This window comes from Canis lupus, chromosome 16, assembly GCF_048164855.1.
Source record: "Canis lupus baileyi chromosome 16, mCanLup2.hap1, whole genome shotgun sequence".
NCBI classification, from domain to species: domain Eukaryota; kingdom Metazoa; phylum Chordata; class Mammalia; order Carnivora; family Canidae; genus Canis; species Canis lupus.
In genome coordinates, this window is record NC_132853.1 from 10686075 (window position 1) to 10700809 (window position 14735).

The following is a 14735-nucleotide window of genomic DNA, read 5'->3' on the forward strand; positions in this document are numbered from 1 at the left end:
GGGCAGAAAAATCTGCTGTTTTAATGAATTTCCATTCTAGGGAGGGAGATGGACAACTCTTAAGTAAACAAGGAATGTAGTTTCTGACGAGCATGCTGGATGTTACACAGCAAAAAAGGAGGGTCAGGGGCAGAGCAAGGGCAGAGAGGGGCTCAGGGCAGCCCCCTGAAGATGGGACCCTTGACTTGACAGCTCATGAAGTGAAGGAGTGAGCCATGAGAACATCTGGGGAGGCACTCTGGGAAGGGAAACAGCAGGTGCGAAGGCCTGGGATGGGACTGAACCATGTGCCTGGCCAGCGGGCATGCAGAGGACAGTGCCTCAGGGTGTCCAGGAGCGTCACGGAGTCAGCAGGGCCGCCAGATGGAGAATGATGGCACCATCTAAGGGAGACGCAAACACCGGGAAGATCAGGTCTCTGGTTTAGATATGACAATTTTGAGCTACTGGGTAATCTTAAAATTAAGGTGCAAGATGTTGTCACTTGGAGGAATTGAGTCAACGGTTAGATGTACAGGAGTGTGCATCTGAGGCTGGAGGTAGAGGCAGATAGAGGTGAGAGGAGCCATCACCACGTGCGTGGGTGGCACTTAACAGGTCCACGGGGAGGCGGGGCGAGGAGCGGGGCTTAGAGGGGAGTGCGCCCTGGCATTGGGAGGACAGGACAGGAGGACATGGAGCAGGGGAACAAGGGCCCCCCAGACAGGCAGGAGCACATGCCTCAGAGCACTCCTGAGGGGCAGCTCGACTTCCAAGGGATGTGAGGAGGGGTTTGGAACAAGACAGGCTTGAGGAGCGTACGGGGCCAGGGGTGGAGGCTGCCAGGAATGAGCCTGCATGGAAGGAGGCCCACGGCTGGGCGGGGAGGGCTCTGGGGCTGTCCTGGCCCCCACTCTAGACAGAGACCAGGTGCATTCCCACTCCCATACCCACCGCCATCACCCTCTGGGCCGTAGCCCCAGGATGCTGACTCTCAGGGAACGCGAGCCCCAGGCCTCACCTGCTGATGCTCCCGGGCTCACTGTGTGCTCAAGGTGGGGCCTGGCTTCCTCGAGGAGGACCAGCTCTGGTCTTGCCCCCATAAAGCCCCTCCAGGCAGCCCACCCCGTCCTGGAGCTCTCTGCTCACTGGGGTCCACTCACCTCCACCCCCTAAACTTCAAACTCCTGGAAGCACCAGCTGCGTGGCCGGCCTAGCTGGAGGCCACACAAAGTCCCGGCCACAGAACCACAGAATGTTACAGCTGGGAGGAACAGTAGTGGTTACGGGCCCACCATGCGCCCCTCCACCTCCCGCCCCTCTCTTGCCCCTCTGTGTGGTCACCCGGCTTCCCCTTGAATGCCCCCTAGGACCAAGGGCTCAGCATGCGCAGGGCAGCTGTGTCCCTGCTCTGGTGTCGGTTCCAGGCTAGAGCTGGGGGCTGGTCTGTCACAGCCATGAGTGGGGGTGCATGCTCCCCAGCTGGAGAGCTCTGCCTCTCTGAGGCCTGGGCCCCCATCTGTCTGCCCTTCGCCAGCAGGAGGGCTGCACCTCCACTGACCAAGCTCCCGGATACAGGCTATGACATGTACATTTTCACTGGACCCCGATGTCACCCAGTGGAAATAAAGGACCCGTCAGCCGAGAAAGAGTCACACAGGTGTTCCCAAATTCTCTTTCTTGGAGGCCCGCCACCCGCCATTCGTACCCATCACCCAGGAGAAAATCACGTCCTTTCTATAATGCACACCCTCTCCACAGAGGTGCTATAAATATGGAGAGATGACATCGCCAGCAGCGCGGTCGTGTGAGTGATGTCATCTCAGGGGTTGCCTAGCAACCCCGACAACGTTTGGGAGGCTCTGATTCTTGAGTAGGGTAAAGTCACATTTCTGCAGCTCAGTTAATCAGCTTCCTGGCAACTCCGCCAAGATGATCTCATTTTATTCATGATTATTTTATGTGAAATGCACTTTTAGCTCTAAGAGAACACAAAGATTTAATTCAAAAACCCGCTATTGCTTTATGTTTCCAGGGTGCCGTTAACACGGCATCCACGCAAATAACCATGGTAACACACGGGTAATTAGTATATACAGCACGCGGCATTAACACGGAGCCAGGGCCAGCTCCCCAATCAGCGCGGATTACCGCACGTTATTACTGGAGTAATTACCTGCAGTAACACACAAATTGAACTAAATGGTCAATTGAAGTAAAGTGAATGGCTTTTTATTCTAGTCCCTAAATAATGTGTCTGCTTGGCTGAGCTGTTCAAGGTAAATAAAACCCTCCGACGGATGGCCTCCCCCAGCCCTGCCCCACCCTGGGTGGCGGGGGGACGACCGGGCCCAGACAGGTGCAGGGGCGCCTCGGGCTCCCCGGCTAACCCCCCTGAGCCTCTGCGCCGCTCGGGCCCCTTACGTAACCCCCCCCACCAAGATGAGCCGGGGCGCACACAGCTGTCGTACTCATCCCCCCAGGGAAGAGGGCACAGAACTTTCCAGAGAGAGAGGATGGGGTGAAAAGGCAATGGGCCTTCCTCCCAGGGATGTTGTTCTTGCTCCTCTGGTAGGTGGGGCTTCCTGTCGCAGGATGTGAGGGGGAGGGGAGGTCAAAGGTCACCTCTGCCTTATTAACACAGCGTTTCTCAAATTCCATAAACTTAGAAGATCTTCAAACAGGAAGTTGCATAGGCTCCTCCAGGGTTCTGAGCGGAGCTGCCCAGCCTTCCCAGGAGAGTGGCAGGGAGGCAGAGGCCCCGCAGCGGGTGCAAGGGGGCAGCAGTCCTGCGTCTTGTCCTTCCCTTGGTGGGAGGCACATCCCACACATCAAGGGGGGCCTGGGGACTTTGGGCGGAAAACACCAGGGCCTTCATGTGTCCTTTGTGTGATGGATGCAGAGTGGCTCCTCCACAGACCTGGCGCCAGCGCCAAGACCTCAGCACGACAGCCAACTGTCCAGGTGACGTGGAGCCCCAAGGGTACCTGGTGCCACGAAGGCAAAGGATGGGTGCCAGGGGATCCTTGGAGGGAGTAAGGTTGCCGGCAGCTGCCAGGGGGATGTGAGGAGGAGGGAGGCCCAGCCAGGGAGCGGGATCAAGGCTCTGAGCAGAGAAACCCACCGATCTTATCACCACCTTGATGTGCCGCGGATGCAGAAATACAGAGGGTGATCGAGATGCAGAGGGAAGAAAAACGTGACTTCAAAACCCACAGCCGTATCTGCACGCCACTGTGGTGGGGCAGACTCATCTCAGGAAGGCAGCTCTGTTTTTCAGAAAGCATCCTGAAAGGCTTTGATTTGCAGGGTGAGGGCACCTCACCTTCTCTGGAGCGGAGAGGCCAAGACAGGCAAAGGCAGAAGATCGCACTCCGAATCAAAGGGGATTTCCAACCAAAATAGCTCATGGGTGCACACTCTCTCCCATCCTGCTGCTCCGGGCCAAGTGAAAAATGCAGCATAATGATGGCGACCCCAAGCCTACAGTGAGGCTGCAAACACAGAGATGAGGAACAGAAAGTAGAGGGTGGTGTGGGCAGCATGGCCTGCTGAGCCCAGGTGGTGGAGTCATGGGGGAGCAGGGGGGCCGGGTCTGGACTCTCAGCACACCCTGTGGGGAAAGGGGACCTAAGCCCTGCTGGAGCTGAGACACAGGCATGTGGAAGGAGACAAGAAAGCAGGGCAGCCCCTCACACCAAAATTGAAAGCAGACCATCACTCATAGGTACAGATGCAAAAATCTAAAACAAACCACTAGCACATTGAATTCAGCCATAAAAATGATAGTGTGTGATGAAAGAATTGTGCTTCTGTCAGAAATGCAGATTTGGTGACCCTCAGGAAACTGATTAGTATAATTCACCATGCTGACACACCAGGAATTAAGTCAGACAGAGTCTTATTACATGCAGCAAAAACACCTGCAAAAATTCAACGTCCATTCGTGATTAAAGCTAAAACAGCTCTTACAAACCAGGAACAAAAGGGAACTTTTGTAAGCCACGTAAGAGTGAGTACCTGTATGAGTTCTGCCAAAGTTAGCATACTCAGAGGCAAAATATTGAAAGCTTCCCTTCTGAAATTAGAAGCATTAAAAAAAAGAAAAGAAAAGAAATTAGAAGCAAAGCAAAAATTCCTCCTCTCACCCTTTCTGTTCAACATTGCAATAGCAGCCCTCACCAGTGCGATAAGGCAAGAAAAATAAATGACAGGCAAAAAGACTGGAAAAGGGGAAACAAAACATTTTTCACAGGTAACATAATTGCGAACACAGAAGATCCAAAATGACTGACAGGTCAGTAATTAGAACTATGAAGGGTTTAACAAGATTCCTGGATGTAAACCCAACTCATAAACATCATATTTATGCCTATATATTGAGAGTGAATAGATTTTTAAAAATGAGACTTTTTAAATGATAACCACCCGCAATAACATCAAATGTGATCAGGTACCTGGAACTAAATCTAGTAGCATATGCATAAGACCTCTAGTGAAGAAATAATGTAATTTTATTAATAGACATTCATGAAGACCTCAATACACAGGGGACATATATCATGCCTATGGTTTTAAAAACTCAACATCATAAAGATGTAAATTCTCCCAAATCGATTATTTTCAAGTCGGGTTCCTTGAAGTATAATGAGCCATAGTAAAAATGTATCCTTTTTGTAATGTTAATGTAATTTAAATTAACATTCTGAGTCTGACTTCTTTCACTTAGCCTAAGTCGTTTGAAATCTGTCCCTGTCCTTGTGTGTATCCATAGCTCGACCACTGCTATTGCCGAAAAGCGTTTCACAATACAGATATACCACAGTTTGAAAAATATGTGAATTGCTTCCCACTTGGAACAATTATAAATTGAGCCACTATAAACATTCACACACAGATTTTTATGTGATTCTCTCGGGTAAATATTCACGAGTGGAATCACCAGGACATCCTGTAAGTATGTGTTAGACTTTGTAAGAAGCCACCAGACTGTTTCTAGAGTGGCTGGGTCATGTCATGTCCTCACCCATCATGTATGAGAGGTCCAGTTCCACCTCATCCTCACTCAGTATTGTCAGGGTTTGTTTGTTTGTTTTTTTTTAAGATTGATTGATTGATTGATTGATTGATTTAGGACAGAGAGAGAGAGAGGGGCAGAGACACAGGAGGAGGGAGAAGCAGGCTCCATGATGGGAGCCCAACGTGGGACTCGATCCCAGGACTCCAGGATCATGCCCTGGGCCAAAGGTAGGTGCTAAACCACTGAGCCACCCAGGGATCCCCTGTATTCAGTTTTTAAATGATTACGGGTTATGATGGTATTTCATTTAGCAATGACGTGATTACTAATTACACCACGCATCATTTTATGCACTTATTTGGCAATTTCTATATCCTTTTGGTGAAGTGGCTTGTGATGTCTCTGTCAGGTTCTGGTAGCAGAGTAATGCTGACCTCATAAAAAGAATCAACTGGTTCCCCCTCTTCCATTTCCTGGAAGAGGTTGTATATGATTGGTATTCTTTCTTTCTTTTAAAGATTTTTTTTTTATTTGAGAGAGAGAGAGAGAGAGAGCATGAGTAGGAGGAGGGGCAAAGAGACAAGCAGAGGCGCCAGCTCAGCAGGGAGCCCCAGTGGGAGAACTCGATCCCAGGACTCTGAGATCAGGACCTGAGACCTGATCAGAACTCAACCAACTGAGCCATCCAGGTGCCTGGTATGATTTCTTTCTTAAGTGTTTGGCAGAATTTGGGAGAAAACTCACCTAGGTCTGGAATCTATTGTTTTTGGAAGGTTTTAAACAACAAATTCTAATATATATGGGAGTTTAATATTTATGAGACTATCATCCGTTTTTTTCTTGAGTGAGCTTTGTTTATGAAGGGATTTGTCTATTCCATCTCTAAATTGTAGATTTTGAGAGCACAAAATTATAATAATATTTATTAACATTTTAGGGGCACCTGGGTGGCTCCATGGTTGAGCATCCACCTTCAGCTCAGGTCATGATCCCAGGGTCCTGGGATCAAGTTCTGCATTGGGCTCCCTGCCTGTGTCTCTGCCTCTCTCTGTGTCTCTCATGAATAAATAAAATCTTTAAAATATCTATATTTATTAACATAATATCTACAAGATCTGTAGTGTTATCCCTTTTCTCATCCCAATATTGGTGATCTGTGTCTTCCGTCTTGTTCTCTTTGTCAGCCTGACTGGAGATCTGTCGATTACATACAGTCTTCCCACAGAGGCAAGTCTGGCTTCATTGATTATATTTTCCTGTAGCTTTTTTCTTTCCTATCTCATTGATTTCTGCTCATTACTGTTTCCTTCCTTCTGTTTGCTTTGAATTTAATCTGCTTCTTTTTCTAGTTTCTTAAGGTAGAGCTTAGAGCATCGATTTTCTTTCGCTTTGCTTTTTTTTTTCCCTGAGTATAGTTGACACACAGTGTTACATTAGTGTCGGGTGTACAATTTAGTGATTGGACAGGTCTACACGTTATGCCACCTTCACCACAGGTGTGGCAACTGCCCGTCCCATTACAGCACCGTTACAGTATCATTGAATGTGCTCTTTATGCTCTCTTGTTCCTGTGACTTACTCATTCCATAACTAGAAAGTTGTATCTCCTTCTCCCCTTCCCCCACTGTGCCCATCCCCCACCCCCTTCCCCTCCAGCAACCGTCAGTTTGGTCTTGGATTCCTGTTCTACTTTTGATTTATTCACTTTTTTTAGCTTCCATTTATGATTGGAATCATATGATATTTCTACTTTTGGTTTATCCACTTTTTTAGCTTCCATTAGTTATTGGAATCCTATGGTATTTGTCTTTCTCAGGTTGATTTATTTCACTTAGCATTATACCCTCCAGATCTATCCATGTGGTCATAAATGGTGTGATCTCATCCTTGTTTCCGGCTGAGTGATATTCCATGGTAGATGTAAACCACCTCTTCTTTATCCATTCGTCTATCGACGGACACTCAACTTGCTTCCATGCCTTGGCTATTGTAAATAATGCTGCCGTAAACATAGGGGGTGCATATATCTTGTCAAGTTAGGGCTTTCTGTGGGTATATACCCAATAGTGGAATTACTGGATCATAGGGTAGCTCTATTTTTAACTTTTTGAGGAACTTCCGTATAGTCTTCCACGTTGGCTGCATCAGTTTGCAACCTCACTGATGGTGCACAAGGGTTCCTTTCTCTCCGCATCCTCACCAACACTTGTCGTTTCTTGAGTTTTTCATTTTAGTCATTCCCACAGGTGTGAGGTGATACCTCATCATGGTTTTGATTTGCATTTCCCCGATGATCGATGATGTCCAGCATCTGTACGTTTTTTTGGAAAAATGCCTACCCAGCTCCTTTGTCCATTTTTTAATCAGATTGTTCATTTTGGGGGGTGGGGATTTTGATTTTTTCTTTCAATGTAAGCATCTAGCCATAAACTTTCCTTTATAAATCTCCTGTAAATAAACCTTCCACAAATAAATTTAATTTGGCATAATGGAGACCCGGGATCGGGTCCCACATGGGGCTCCCTGCGGGGAGCCTGCTTCTCCCTCTGCCTGTGTCTCTGCCTCTCTCTCTGTGTGTCTTTCATGAATAAATAAATAAAATCTTTAAAAAAAAAAAAGGAGAGAGTAAGTCAGGGCTCACTGGCCCCCCAGAATCAGGGCCTCAGCCTTCCTGATGCTCTGGCAGCAGTTGGCACCCAAGGGCCACTTATCCCATGTTCCAAGGCAAGGGGCCTTCACCTCTGTGTTCTGTGCACCCTGGTCCAAGCACACATGATGACAGCCTGGAGGAGCCATCACTGTGCGCTGGGGGCCACGGACCATCATTCATTATCCCCAAGTCTGCACCATTCCTCTCAAGTGGAGTGTATCACAGCTCCTTTCCCACATTCCCCGTGGTCACTGGGCCAGGACGGTCCTATGTCAGAGCAGAAGCTGCAGAGCAGAGGTTTTGACTCTGTGACTCATGGAGGCCCCCTCCTTCACACTCAAGGAGTATTGTCACCAGAAGGAATGAAGCAGGGAGCTAGGCTAGGGCCGAGCCGTGAGGCACCAGGGAGAGCATGGCATCGCCCTGCCCACTGGTCCCCTATTTCTTTCCTTCTGGTCTAGAAGCCAAGTGGGTGTCCGTGTTTCTGAACCAAGGACATGGAAGTTCTGCTTCCCCCTCCCCCCGAGTCAGCTGTGACCCAGGCACAGGCATGAACACCTAACCCCAGGGAGCCTGCTCACTCCAGGCCGGGCACAGGGGCGTCCCTGCCAGGGGCGCTGATAGCATCCCTGCCAGGCCTATCAGCACGCACACCCCGGGCCCTCCAGGCCCCACACGAGGAGGCCAAGCATGAGATTGAGACCTGGAACACGCGGGACCCACCGAGGCATGTTAGGTGGGCCCCGGGGCAGCTCTAGGACCATGGCAGGCATAGGCCTTGGCTCTGCCTTCACCCTGACCTGTGAAGGAAAGGCTTCCTTCTCCACCGCTGCAGTGCCCTGGCAGGGGAGGTGGCTGGCGGGGCCATTGTCGCCCCGCACACCAGACCTCTTGAGCAGCATCCCCCCGCACCCCCACCTTCTTGCTGCATCTAGAACAGGCCTCATACTGGCCCCTGTTTTCTCCAAAATGCAGAAATTGCCAGTGGTGTCCTTGTTTTTGTACCGAATTAGCCACACTTAACTCAAGTGCCTGTCTCCTGCCCGCGGCCCGCCTGCCGCCTCCCTGCCTGCCCACGTGCCCCAGCCCACAGCGGGCCTGACTCACTTGCCTGATGCCACTTGAAGTTCACAAGCAGGGAGCTGCCTCTCACCCACCCCTGTGATAACCAGGCTGTGGTTCCCGGGAGCCAGACCCAGGGCAGCTCATCTGCTGTGTGACTTGGAGCAATGTGCTTCCCCTCTCTGGGCCTGTCTTCCCCCTCTGTAAAAGAGGGACGGGGGCAAACTAGGCATCTGTGCCCCCACCAAGCCCACCTGCCCGGGAGGAGCTAGAGCGCAGGTGAGATCCAGCAGCCAGAGCCCCTCTGTGTCTCCTCCGGGCTGGCCTTGCACTGAGGCCTCTGGCCAGCCCTGCGTGCTGTTCCCAGGGCTCCTGGGGAGGACCATACTCCTGCCCCCTCCCAGAGAGCCCCTAAGGTCACTGGAGGGGGAGGCAGGATGTGGCACAGCGCCTGGCACACATTACAGGCTTGGGTGTCTGCGGAATGGTTAAACGGAAGAACCAAAGTGTAGGTGCTGGCTGACAGCACTCTGTGTGCTCCAGCTCCGGGGGTGGGCGGCCTCAGTCCTGGGGGTGCTCCTTGGGGAAGGGACCCGAGACAGTGCGTGGCTGTGCAGAGAGCACTGGACTGAGAGTCCAGAGACCCAAGTCTGCGCCCAGCTTGGTGGCCCCCCACCTGCAGCTCTACCTCCTCTGAGCCTCTTCGCTCACTGGTGGACCCCAGAGAGTAACTGCTGGTGAGGATGTTGGAATCGGGTCAGAGCCAAGGAGGCCGGGCTGGGGCACCATCTCCTTTCCAGCCAGCATGGCAGAGGTGATTCAGGTGGACTCTCCTAGAGCCTACATTTTGTTACATTTAAAAAAATCATACACGAGGGGCACCTGGGTGGCTCAGAGGTTGAGCGTCTGCCTCTGGCTCAGGGCGTGATCCCGGGATCAAGGCCCACATCAGGGCTCTCTGCATGGAGCCTGCTTCTCCCTCTGCCTGTGTCTCTGCCTCTCTCTCTGTGTCTCTCATGAATAAATAAATAACATCTTGAAAAAAACAAATAAAACTTTTTTAAAAATCATAAAGTATGCCAAATCTCATAGACCAGTATACTTAAAATTCATGTACTTGACTATATATAAGTTAACCTTAATTTAGAAAAAATAGTTTTTAAATAAACACTAATTCAGGAGCACCTGGGTGGCTCAGTCGGCAAAGTGCCTGCCTTCGGCTCAGGTCATCATCCTGGGGTCCTGAGATCAAGTCTTGCATCGGGCTCCCTGCTCAGCGGGGAGTCTCCCTCTGCCCTTGCCCTACTCCTGCTCTCTCTCTCTCTCTCTCAAATAAATAAAAAACGGCAACAACAACAAAAACCCAAAACACTAATTTAGCTCACTGGACACCACGCCGCCATCACTTCAGAAACAACTCACTGTCTCAGCCCACCTGATGCCCACTCCCCAGGGGTGGCCAGGGTCAGAGAGAGTCAGGGAGGCAGGCCTGGAACCTGGGATCCCAGAGGCTGCAGATGGCAGACAGACACTTCATCCCCCTGCTGGACACCTTTCCCCCTGGGGCGCTGGGGACATACATGGGCTGCCCCGGGAAGGAGGCTGGGCCTCCCGGGAAGAGAAAGGCCCAGCGAGGACACACACGATGGGAGGACAGAAGGGACCTCCCCTTCCCTGCCTTTCACCTCTGGAACCTGTCCTTGAGTTACAGTCCAAAGCCAACACTGTGCCCAGGCAGCCCCCTGACCCCCGGTCCCAGGAAGCCCCCTGGAGCCAACACTGTGCCCAGGCAGCCCTCTGACCCCCGGTCCCAGGAAGCCCCCCGGAGCCCCACTGCTGAGAGAGGAGGTGCAGTCATAGGGTCCTGGGCTCCCCACCTGGACCCTCAGGAACCGATCGACCTTGGGCTGTGATGGCAAACAGGGCAGCAGAGGTTGCCCGCTGAGGCCCTCAGGAGAGGGTGGCTGAGCCTCAAATGTTCCTGATCCCCAGCCCTTCTCTGTCGGGAGCAGGCTAGGGGCTTGGAGGCACTGCCAGACCTGGGAGGACAGGCACAGGGGAGACGGCAGGGGCACACTGGTGCAATGCCACAGCCAAATATGAGGGAAGTTCCCCCAAAGGGTAGAAGAGGCACCGGCCTCCTTGACTGAGCCCAGTGCAGTCCAGCCTTTGCTCCGTGCGTCCCCCCAGCCCATCATTCTGCCTCCTTGGCACCCCCAGCCCAGGGCCCAGCAGCCTTGGGCATCCACCCACCACGGCTTCAGCCTCCTTGCCTATCACCTGTGAGTCTCTGTGCCTGGTCCCCTCCCCCAGGTGATGCTTCAGGAGCTCCCAGCTCAGGGTCCCACCTGGGCATCCCTGCGCCCACGCTCGACGAGCTCACAGGGGACGTTTGCCAAGATAATAGGCATCACCTGTGTCACCCCACAGGGTCTGAGGGCACTAGGGAGTCACGGAGGGCTTGAAGCAGGGGAGGGCCAGGTCAGAGCCAGTGGCCTGGGCAGCTGCTGCTCCTGCAAACCCTCTGTCCCGCCCCTCCAGCCCCTACCCCCAGTGCAGAGGGCAGGCTGGAGCTCCAGGCTTTGCCCCAGGGTGGGGGGCGCTTGCTATTTTGACAGCCAGTGTCCCATGGACGTCATGACAGGCAGCTCCAGAGCCAGCTGCGGTGCCTGCGCATGGAAGACCACGGCCAAGGCAGGTTCAGAGCTTCCCATCCAGCACGGCCCCCTGCCACCTGCATCGGGGCCAGCCCAAACCGAGGCAGCAGGCATATGACACCCATTCCTGATGGCAAAGACTAGCCCCCAAAACAAAAAACCACATGGATCCTTGTTTTATTTTCATGACACCTCAAGATGACCGAGTACGGAGCACATTTGGTCACCTAAAATATATTATTGAAACTAATCTCGCCAGTTTCTTTTGATTTTTATTAATGTGGCTACTAGAAAATGTGTAATTGTGTTTACAGCTCGCACACACGGAGGTCACGTGGTGCCTTGGCTGCAGGGGACGGAAGAGCAGAGACACGGAGGTACCTCAGGATGCTGATGCGTTCGTGGGGGAGCGGGGGGCTGGGATGGGCACCTGTGGGGTCGCGGTTATGGCAAATGGGGGTGCCCGACCGCGTGGAGCAGCTGCCTGGATCCCCGCTCCGGGCTCTGGCCCTCCTGGCCGCACTGCACACTGGCTGGCAGGACGGAGGGGCCGGGCCCCCCACTGCTGCTGCCCGGGGGGGGGGGGGGGGGGGGGGGGGCGTGCCCACACTGCCCGCCTGAGAAAGAACCAATTAGCACCTCCCTCCCCCGGTCCTGCGACCCCACCACCTGCCTTGTCCCTCTGGTTTTCTCCTCTCCCTGACCTCCTCCACCCGCCCACCTACCTTCCTTTCTCCCTCCTCCTCCCCACCCCTGCCCACGTCTCCCACCAGCCCCCACCGAGCGGGAAACCACAGCCACCGTGCACCGTGCACAGCAACAAATCTTTCACGTTATCCCCCTCCTTTATTTACACCGGGCGCACAGTAGCAATTCAATCTGAAAAAGTGCCGTGTTTTCGGAGGCGTGCAGCCCGAGAAATTGATGTTTGTGTTAATCAATCTTGTAGGAGCCTGCAGGGCTTGGAGAGGTACCACACGGGAGATTTCTTCTATTGATTAATTGGATTCCAAGCGGGGAGGGCTGGGGAGGGAATCAAACACTCCAAGCGCTTGAAACCTTAGGATATGGGCCGAGGACCTGCCTCCCATCCTAGGATATGGGCCGAGGACCTGCCCCCCATCCTAGGATATGGGCCGAGGACCTGCCCCCCATCCTAGGATATGGGCCGGGGGCCAGCCCCCCATCCTGCACAGCCCGACCAGAGTTTGGGGGCCCCTGGGCGCTGGGTCACCATGACTTCCTCTTCGCTCAGCATCCAGCACCAGCTGGGGGTCAGGACCCTGAGCCCCAGGGTCGGCTCTGCCTGACTCTCGTGGGACTCCGCGACTGTCCCCTGTCCAGAGCATCACTGCTTGTGCGCTTACCCTCCCACTGCCCGCCTTCCGGAAGCCCCAAGCCCTCTGTCCTGACGTGAGCCCGTGTGGCCCCATGGCCAGCCCAGATGAGGACTGGGATCTGCATAGTAGTAGCTTGGGCTGCAGAGGAGGACCAGGGCTCTGCACCCCATTGGCAGAAAGTCTGGGTGCTGGTACCCACATATCGGACACAGGAAATCCAGAGGGTGCACCTCCTCCCTTCAAGAATCCGAGGCCCAGGCCCTGGAGCTGCTTTCAGGAGCATCAGCTGACCTCTCCCAGGGCCTAGGAGGGCCAGGAAGCGGCAGGAAACAGTGTGGGAGAGGAGCAGCAATACTCTGCGTCCACATGTAGGGCTGACACAGAGACTGACCCTGCCTGCTGGTTCTCACCCATTTTACAGACATGAACACAGAGGCTCCAGCTGGAGGAAGACCAGGCCAGTGCTCTGCTCCAAGTCACCTGGTCCCCGGATGCCAGCCTTGGCCCCCAGCCAGTGGTGGGGATGCATTGGTGGGTCCACTCCGGGGCATCCCTGGGAGGCCAGCCGTCTGACCGCTTCCCGATCCCCTAGACATCTGGGGGGCAGGGGCACCAGCAGGTGCCCATCAAGAGAGCCACTAGACTATTCCTTCCTCTCCAGGCCAACAGCCTCACAGGAATCACCGATGTAAAATGGTCACAGATACCACAAATCCAATCCTCTCTAGTGTGTCAGCATCACTGATTGAGCACCTACTGTATGCCAGCACTGACCCCCACCATCAGATCTGATCCTTGCCATCGTGACCCATTGCTGGAAGCCTCGTCCCCATCTTGTGGCCATGAGATCCAGGGTAGTGACACTGACGGCACCCGAGCAGCACACAGGTGTCTCTGTCTTCCCCTCAGTCAGGTGATAGCAGGCGAGACTGGGCAGAAGCAGAAGGTCCCCAGTCCTGCAGATGCCCCCACTCACCAGGCCTCAACTTCCCCATCTGCAAATGGGTCTGAAGAGAGACCTCACCATAGCCCCACCCAGAGCATCGTGCTAGGAAGAGACAGGCCTCCTCTGAGGCCAATGTGGTCTCTAACCAACTGAATGGAATGCCCTGGAAACAGCTGGGTGTGGGGTATAGGGGCATTGGCCCAGACACCCTGAGATCCCATCTCCCTTGCACTGCCCTGAGCCAGAATCTCAAGTTTGCTACATCCCATCCACAGAGCTGTACCGTGACACCCAGAGAGCCCAGAGCTCCAGGGCCCCCGCACTGCTCTGGATGGGAAAGGAAATGGATTTGTAAGGATAGTCAAGGCTTTTTTTTTTTTTCTTTTTTTTACTGTTAATTGGGTGAGTCTCGCCCCATTTCCTACATACACTCGCACACACGCACACTCACATACCTCTGATTTCCCAACAAACAAACAAAGCGTCATCTCTGTTACTGCACAGAATGTCCTGTTTAGGTTGACAAGAGCCAAAAGGGATGACCCCAAGCCGTCCCACCATGAAATGCATTTCCAGGAAAAGGTCAATAGCACAAGTGCCTAACATACCCCCGACCGGAGAGAGCCCCTGGAGGCCACGTGGGCCCCCAGAACCATCTGCCAGCCCATCAAGGGCTGCCTTCCCCACACCGTCCCCCAGGCTCACCCTAAAGCCACCCACCACCCGCTGAGATCACCCTGACCAGGGAGAGTGACCGGACTGAGTAGAGAAAAAAAACTAATGTTCCGTGAGGAAAACAAATCACAGACAATGCTAAAGGACAAAGGACAAGTTCGGAAAAATATGTACAACATGTATGGCTGAGAAAGATTTTATGGTATGCATATACACAGGCTTCCTTGCAAAATGTTTAACATCACAAAATTGAAAAGTTAAAAGAACACAGATATCTCTTTGCCCGCACCGAATTGCAGTGATTTCTTTGCCAACACCTAAAATTAATGAGACAGAGGGAAAAGCACTCGGGCTCCCCACCTATTGTCCTGGAAAGAAGGGCGATTTCCACACACACAGCGTGACA

At 53.1% G+C, this 14735-nt stretch overlaps 1 long non-coding RNA gene across 1 annotated transcript; it reads left to right on the forward strand.

The window, feature by feature from the left end:
* The first annotated feature begins 2680 nt into the window (after window positions 1-2680).
* On the forward strand, window positions 2681-14590 carry LOC140607421 (uncharacterized). The gene is made up of 4 exons (XR_012009452.1): window positions 2681-2943; window positions 5114-5226; window positions 11683-11745; window positions 13130-14590. It is a non-coding gene; the product is annotated as an uncharacterized lncRNA (long non-coding RNA).
* The last annotated feature ends 145 nt before the right edge of the window (window positions 14591-14735 follow it).